Source organism: Tupaia chinensis, unplaced genomic scaffold (genome assembly GCF_000334495.1).
Source record: "Tupaia chinensis unplaced genomic scaffold, TupChi_1.0 Scaffold000012_1, whole genome shotgun sequence".
In the NCBI taxonomy this organism is placed as follows: Eukaryota; Metazoa; Chordata; class Mammalia; order Scandentia; family Tupaiidae; genus Tupaia; species Tupaia belangeri.
In genome coordinates this window covers 2129110-2137786 of record NW_006159442.1, presented here as the reverse complement: position 1 = coordinate 2137786, position 8677 = coordinate 2129110, and the positions used below count along the sequence as shown (strand labels likewise).

General features: G+C 41.4%; 1 long non-coding RNA gene across 1 annotated transcript in view; it reads right to left on the bottom strand.

The window, feature by feature from the left end:
- Window positions 1–423: 423 nt before the first annotated feature.
- Window positions 424–8677, bottom strand: part of LOC102485060 (uncharacterized) — a 9653-nt gene continuing 1399 nt past the window's right edge. Inside the window, exons 2-3 of the long non-coding RNA XR_333193.1 lie at window positions 1166–1235; window positions 424–1078 (exon numbers count right to left, since the gene is read on the bottom strand). This is a non-coding gene — a long non-coding RNA (uncharacterized LOC102485060). The remainder of the gene's footprint in view (window positions 1079–1165; window positions 1236–8677) is intronic.

Genomic DNA, 8677 nt, shown 5'->3' with positions numbered 1-8677 from the left:
CCCAGGGGGGATGGTCATGCCACAATCCCTTCTCCTCCATTCTCCTCTCGGGATCTTGGGCACGCACGCACACGCGCCTGGCGTGAGTTTTAAGCTACCGGGTCCGAGACACGAACCACGGTCGACTACGTGGGAGTCCAGCGACATAGCCATTACGCTAACTGCTGGTCCCAAGCGTTGCTCTTGATGTAGTGTATAGAATGGCTTTTCCCAACGAAAAGTGGCATCAGATCTGCTTTTTATCTTTTTGGCTTTTCAGACTTTTACTCTACAATTGCACCCAAAAGGGCATACTACTAAGGAATGACGAACATTTATTCATGTTGATTTGCTTCAAGTGACATAAAATAAATAACTCATGAAATAAACAGAGGCATGCATTTGTTCTTAGGAATGTTTCAAGCGAGATTGATTACAGCCCATTTTATTCCTTGACCTGGGTCTGCCTTAGGTGGAATTCCGCTATCGTCTTCCCTCACAATTCTTTTCCTTCTCTTCTTGTCCCCTTCTCTCCTTGTTTTGGGGTGGAAAGGGAATGTCTTTTTCTTCTTGGTGGAGTCACACAATATGCATATTGAAGCATCGACACGGTTTCCTTTAACCGTCAGGTCCAAAGGACAGTTCATCTTCATGACTTTGTGTGGTTATCTGATGTCCCTGACCAAAGACCAATTCAATAACTTATTAGCTGACATGTGTCTCATGAGTTTAAGTGAATAAGGACTAGCAATTGGTTTAAAAGCTAAACTTGAAACTCCATGAAAGAGGAGCCATTGACATGATCAGTTAGAACTCAAATATGAATTAGTGGTAGACAGCAAAGACATTTATATGGTGCTAATTACATTAGAGAAAAATCAGGCCAGAAATTGGAGTTCACCCACTGTCACGTAGGAGGGAGGAGCTGCGATCTTGGTAAGGGGTGGAAGGCCTCTGTAGTTGGACCTGAAGTTAGCAGGGACAGAGTTAAATCTGCAGCATCCGGGTCTTGGAGAAAGGGCTTGAGAGATGTCTCCTAAGCTAGGCCAACTAGAGAAATCCATTTCATCCAAATATCCAAAGCCTCTGGGTCACTCTCCTGTAAAAGACCCAAGGGACAAGCTTCAGCTCACAAGAAGGCGACAAGTACTTGCATGTCAAAGAATCAGGTCCGGAAAGGAAACACCTTATTTGCAGCAAATCAGGACACATTTATGGCATCTCATGAAAAACTGCAGGCAAGGGAGGTGTTTCTGCTGAAGAAGGGATGACAAATTGAATTAATTACATAGCACTCATTACTACTAATTAAAGATGTGTTGTGCATCATTGGTATTTTCTTATTTAGTATGCTCTCAGCTGCTCATTTTCCTTTAGTGAATACAGAAAATATTAATAAAGGCTTTAAAAGAATCGCTTTAAGCTTTGGAATCCAATCCTCCTTTTGCCATGTAGTAGAAAATGCTTAACTTCCTAATTTTCCTTTTAGGGGGAAATTCTCAATCTTGCTCTTTTAGTTACTGTCTTATTGCATTTACATTTTTCAAGAGGAGTATGTTAAATTTGTCACTAAAATATTTGTGAGTAGGGTTACCTTACTCTTTTGCTTTGTTTTGTTTGTTTTTGTCATGGGGTATGTGCGCTCACCAGAGAGGGAAAGTGAGGAATCACCCGTCCTCCCCCTCGACACACACACAGGGGAGATGGCCACACCACAATCCCCTCTCTTCCATTCTCCTCTCAAGATTTTGGGCATGCACACACATGTGTCCAGTATGATTTTCAAGTTGCCAGGTCTGGGACTCAATCCATGGTCTGCCATGAGGGAATCCAGTGCCCTAACTACCACACCACCTGCTGGTCCTGGGTTATCTTACTCTTATTGCTACCCTACTTTCTCCCAAATAACAAAAGGATGAGCCTTTAACTCTTGGGTTCTGTGCCAAGTGTTGGAGAAATAATGATAAATAAGAACTAGACTTTTCTGTAACAATGGAACAAGACATGCGGATAAATCAAACAATTCAACATGGTAAATGTCCAAGTAGACAACTGTATAAAATATCATTGTAACACAGTGCATAATTATTTATTTAAAAAATAATTACTAAGTACCTATGGTGTGCAAAACACTATGTCAGCCATTGAGGGAGAGGAAAGGATAAGAGAAAAGTTCTTGAACTCCTTCTTCATGTAGGGGTGGCAGAAAGTTTGAGATGGAAACTTTTTGAGGCTCTTCAGAAAGGCACGACAATAACCATCATTCTAAACCCTCCTATCACAGATTCCACTACCTTGGACCCAATGATAGAGGAGAGAGACCGGCAGAAACATGATTTCCGCCCACCTCTCTGGACCAGAGAAATTCTTGCTCCAGGAGCTGGGTTGTGTTGGGTCAGGCAGCTATTTTTCTCTGATATTTCAGAACTTTCCAAGGACACACGGCCAACTTACGTTTGCGTCTATCAGAGGTCACTAACAGTTTTCAGCAAATGTTTAACCAGCTGATTTCCATTTTGCCAGGAGTATAGCTACTATAATCTCCCCTTGCTGTCAGATTTGCAGATCAGAGGTCAAGAATAGCTCTGAGAACACAGTTGACCCTTGAACAACACAGGGCTTAAGGGAACCAGTCACCAGCACAATCTAAAGTCCATGCATAATTTTGAAGTCCCTCCCTCCCAAAACTTTACTAATAGCCTGTTGTCAACCAGAAGCCTTCCAGATAACACGGCACATATTTCATATGCTATAATGAGTTGTCAGAAAAGTCACGATGCATTTTTAAAGAATTATTTTATTTATTATCACAATTATTTTAAATTTGACCAGAGAGATACTGAAAGAGAGAGAAAGGGAAAGTGAGAAAGCAAGCCACCAGGTCTGGGACTCGAACCATGATCAGCCGTGTGAGAGTCACCACACCACTGGCTGGCCCTAGTCATGATGCATTTTTGCATAGAAAAAAATACATAGTGACTTTTCTGATAACCCAATGTAGATTATATACTAGGTTCTTACAATATCGTAAGCTAGAGAAAGAAAAGATTACTTAGAAAATCTTAAGGAAGAGAAAATACATTTATAACCATTTATTGAAAAAAATACTTGTGGAAGTGGGCCCACATAATTCAAACCTATGTCGTTCAAGTGGCTACTGTAGCTATTGATTTATTAAGTCAAATCATTGCCAAATATACATGCCAGTCCTTCCCTAGAATAACTGGTATGAGGTAGTCACAGCCTGCAGAAAGGAATTCTTCAAACCCTGTCCTACAACAGCACTGTAACAACAATGTGTATGTTGCTGGTATCTGATTGCATTTAAAGCCCAGATTAACAGCCTTTCAAAGGATATGTTGATTTTACCACCATCTTAGTCAGTATTTACTTTGGAACCAAAAATGCAAGTCAAAACATTAAAGGTGGAGCCCAAAGCCTATAGATTAAAGAAGCTTCAGGGAGGGCAGAACTAAGCAATGTAATGAGGAAACAGAACTCACATGTTACCTTTATTTTTTTAAAAATAAATTATTTTATTTAACTTTATTTAAAATTGATTAGAGAGGGACAGAGAGAGAGCGAGAAAGCAAGTGAAAAGCAAGCTGCCAGGTCCAGGACTTGAACTGCAGTCAGCCATGTGGGAATTCAGAGCCCTTAACCACCATGCCACCTGCCAGCCCCAACGTGTTACCTTTTAAATGGCAATGATTTTGCTTCTGAAACCTAAGTCAGGATTCCTCCTGAAGCCTGCACTGGCCTGATTCTCAGGATTTTTTCAGTAGGAAAATTAGACTTTGCCTGATTCAATGGATTGTGCAATGCATGCATTTCTTCCCTGAGATGTGAAGTAAATGGGGAGTAACGCTGTGATTCACATTGTTATTAATAGCATTCACTGAGCATATCAAATGTGTGGTATGTGTGTCACTCAACTCTCATCACACAAACTGTCCTCCACGATTTGCACAGGAAAAAGCTTTCCGCCAGCAGCTCCTCACAGCACCCTGCTTACCAGAGTCTCAGTCTATCTCTTGTGGAAGCTGATAGAAAGGTTAGATAGTTTCTCAGGGCCATGCAAGGAACAGTAGAACTCTGGAGTTGCTGCATTATCTGTCTGCTCTACTCTGTCACCTTGACTGAGGCCCACTGCTCTGCTCATTAGTAGAGAAGTATTGTAGAAGTACTACACTTCTCAGACTCGGCCTACATTCAAGTCCCCTGGGGACTTGTGAAAATGAAGACTTGATTCAGCAGGTCTGGGGTGGACATGAGAATTTGTATTTCTTTTTTGGGGGGAGAGGTTTTTTTTTTTTTTTCTTTTGCTATAGGGCGCATAAGCTTGCCAGAAAGACAGAGACAGACAGAAAGCGAGAAATCACCCCCCAGGAGGGATAGCCACACTGCAATCCCTTGTCCTCCATTCTCCTCAGGATCTTGGGTACACATGCACATGCACCCGGCATAAGCTTAAGCCACCGGATCCAGGACTCGAACTACAGTTGACTACATGCGAGTCCAGTGACACAGTCATTACACCAACTACTGGTTCTGAGATTTTGCATTTCTAATGAGCTCCTATTGGTGTCCACATCCATTCTGGTAGCCTACAAAGTGAGAATGCCATAGGTGATTGTGTGTATCATGTTGTCCTCTTCAGCTCAATATTATCATTATCAGTTTAGAAGAAAATTGTAAACAAGCCTTTTTGATATATTTTGGTCAACATTGAAATGTATTTTTCTTTCTTTTTTTTTTTTGAGAGATTTTTGCAATAGGGTGCGAGTGCTCACCGGAGAGACAGTAAATGAGAAATCACTCCCCAGAAACGATGGCCACACTTCAATCCCTTCTTCATGCTCTTCTTGGGTTTTTGAACATGTATGCATGCACAAGCACCCAGTGTGAGTTTCAAGCCACTGGGTCTGGGACTTGAACCACAATCAGCTACATGGGAGTCCAGTGCCTTATATTATGCCACTTGCTGGCCTCAATGAAGCAGAACAGGAGTGGCTTTTCACTAGGTATCAGGACTCCTAGATTCCAGTATCCTTTCACCTCCCCCATGTAGATGGGTGAGTCTAAGCTGCAACCTTCTGAACCTCATATTCCAGAACTATAAAGGAATTGGTTAGAAAAGATGATCTGGAAGGCCTCTTATATTCTAAAATTTTATGACTGGTAATGATTTGAATTTTTTTTCTGTTAGACTAGCTAATCAAAAAGTGTTAAAGAAATAGAAAGCTACATTTCCATTCGGATAACCAAGATTTTAATGGAGACGACTGGTAAATCTAAGCCAATTGTGGACTTCTCAAGCTTGCTACTCTGGCAGAAAGAGACAATAGACAGGCCATGTAATATTGGGCAAGTTCCTTCATGGCTCTGAGTTTCATTTTCATCATGGTTGATGCTCTAAGTCCATTTTAGTCCTAATGATGTCTATAATAGATGGAAACAGTTATAAAATTCTTGAACCTAGTTTTCCTTTCTCATTAGTTCCTCATCTTTACCCATGTTGAAAGGAATGGGTACCCAGCCACACCTTCTATCTGTATGGATGGAACAATTGTAAACTCCTGAAGAACAAAGACATATAATTTATTCTAGCCTTTCGGCCACCATCTATTGAATATGCGGTGTAAAGAATGAGTGAATAAGCTATTGTTATGCAGGAGCAACAGGAAACAGATGCATTGAAGTCAGTGCTGTCACCGACATTGTCCAGGACCTATAATGTCGGTCTCAGCTGGTGGCACAAGCCATTGGCCAAAGGAGCAGTGAAAGGCATTTTCAGCTACTGAACATTTAATGGGCCCCGAATCAGAATAACCTGTATGTGAGATGAGCCAAATTAGCCAGGTGATGATGGTGTGAGGTCCCTGGGAGAAAAGAAAAGGAACAAATTTGGAATCCTCTTTAGTTTATATTTCAATCCCCAATGTTGAACTTTAATTTGAATTGAGAGTTGTGTTTAATTGGAAGTGTTTCCACAGGGTACAGAGCCTGTGAAATTAGAACACATATGAAGCTGCCTAGCTTGGTTTCAAGAAAAAAAGTCCAATCTTGTTGGAAGGTTATGATCATTTGGGAATTATTTGAAGATATAATTAATAGAATCATAGATGTTGGAGCAGAAAAGGATCTTCATCAGTTAGTTTGACCCATTGCTTTCTATTCTTCTGAATGGTAAATTTGGGATAAGGAGAATGGAAAGGAAAATTCACTGTGTGGGTGTGGAAGATCTGCCATCAAACTTAATGCTGGCCTTGGGAAAAGGCAGAGAAGAAGGCCACTTCTAGATCAGTGCTTATTAAAAATGCGTACGCCTGCGCTTTTTCATGCACTTATTCTCCTTCAGAAGCCTGGGGCAGGGGGTGCATTTTTCACCAAGCTGTCTCATGATTCTCAGAAATTCTCAAATTTAATAGTTAAGTTCTAAGCAATTTGCAGTCACTCCTATTTTTACATCAATAGATTTTATCCACCCTGCCCCCAGCTGCAGATTGTATGTATTTAAGAGAAAAGAGGGAGATTCTATGCTTAGCTACAGGAGGGTATTTTGTAATGGTTCTGGGGAGAGGTGGTTGAAAAATATAGTACAAATGAGAAGATAAAATGCAATGAAGAAAACCTTTTTATCAAAAATCTGTTCAAGGTTAGCTATGACTAAATTCAAAAAATTTAAAAGATATTTCTGAATCCAAACTTCCTGTTTAACATATTCCTACACAGTGAGGAAATGGAACTGTTCCATAAGCCACCTCACCAGTTCAACTCCCCAAACTAGAAATGACTTCCACCGGAAGTGGGATGGAAGAAGAGAGGCCCTTGGAGACTTTTTTTTTTTTTTTTTTTTTGAGAGGTTTTTGCTATAGGGCACGCATGCTCACCAGAGAGACAGAAAGCAAGAAATCACCCCCCAGGGGGGGATGGCCATGCTGCAATCCCTTCTCCTCCATTCTCCTCTTGGGATCTTGGGCACGCACGCACACACGCCCGACGTGAGTTTTAAGCCACTGGGTCCGGGACTCGAACCATGGTTGACCATATGGGAATCCAGCAACATAGCCATTACGCTAACTGCTGGTCCTCCCCTTGGAGACATTTTTGAAGATCAGAACTTACCCTGAGCTATGCAAGTGTTCTGTGAGCCCAGTCAAATGCCCAGCTCTATGTGTGTTTCCCTTTCTCTTTCCACCTCATGTAGAGATAGCTTCCTAAATGGAAGACATTTCATTGGACAGCCGACCTCCTTCTCAAAGTCACACCATGCTTCTTGATAAAAAGGGCTGTTGTGATAGCAGACTTGATAAACAGACACCTTTTCAAATTAGACTTTTCCAAGGACTGGCAGTAATTTATATGTGGGGGCCTCAGGGGAGTTAACGGAATTCATGTATTTTGTCGGCATGAGCTGACTCCCTCCCTTGGGACTAGCATTACTCAAAGAACACAGAAGACACAAAATACAGCGCTTCTATTTTCTGAAGGTTTATAGTCTTGTCAGAGAGATAAAACAGACATAAATAAAACAGAAAGTAATACAGACTTTACAAACTATGGTGCGAAAGTGAATATCAAACATTTAAAAGCTCTTATATAGCACCAACCAATTCCCATTTCAAAACGCAGCTCAGATGAACAAAATCCCCTTTATGCAGTGTTTTCTCTCAGATTGTATCAACAATCTGTGTACAGTTTTTTCCCACATGGCCCTTAACATGTAGCTGCACACCCTTGTTCCATATCTTGGTAAGCAGATCAAAGACTGGGAGAGAGGGAAATTAATGTATTTTGCATGGAAGAACAACGTGAGGTCGAGGACAAACAGTGGCAAATGGTCTGTCCCAAAGATAACGACACCAATGGATTTCCACTCCCACGTGCTTTTCTTCTATTCCTTCCACTAAGAGATGATGTCTATGTGCCTTCCCTTTCAAAATGGACAGGAAGATGGCTTCCTGTTGACAAACTGCTAGAAGCGCAAAAGGAAATAAATTCTGCCAAGCACCTGCGTAAGCTTATAAACAGATTTTCCCCAGTTGAGCCCCCAGATGAGAATGCATGCAACCCAGCCAATGCCTTAACTGCAACCTTATGAGCCCCTAAGAAGAACACTCAGTTAAGCTATATGGCTTAGCTTGACCCACCAGAACTATGATGTATAATAAATGTGCAATATTTAAGCCATTGAGTTTGTAGTAATTTGCTGTACAGCAACAGGAAACCAACATACCCAGCTACTCTGAGGTCTCTGTGCTGGAGAGATCACAAGGAAAAGCCACATAGCAATAGACAATCCAAGAAGCCCCATTGGTTCTAGTCTCTAGATGTTTGAGTCTTCTAACATCAACCACCAGACTTATAAATGACCCTTTAGACAATTTCAGTTCACAACTTTCCAGCCGCCTCAAATGGTGCTGAGTAGAGCAGAGACAATCTATCCCCACTGAAATCGTAGATTCAGCAGCAAAACTGAAGTTGTTGCTTGAAGCCGCTAAATAGTGGACTAATTTGTTATACAGCCATAGTAACTGAGGCAGGTATAGGTAATTTCCCAGATCTTCTTCCTCTTCCCCTGACCTGTCGTTTCTGGTGTATTTCTTTGGCACTGTCATGGCTGAACTTCTGATCATGACTTCCAGCCTCTTGGCATTAATAATTCATCAGATTTTGCTTTCTGGATTCTGGGTTT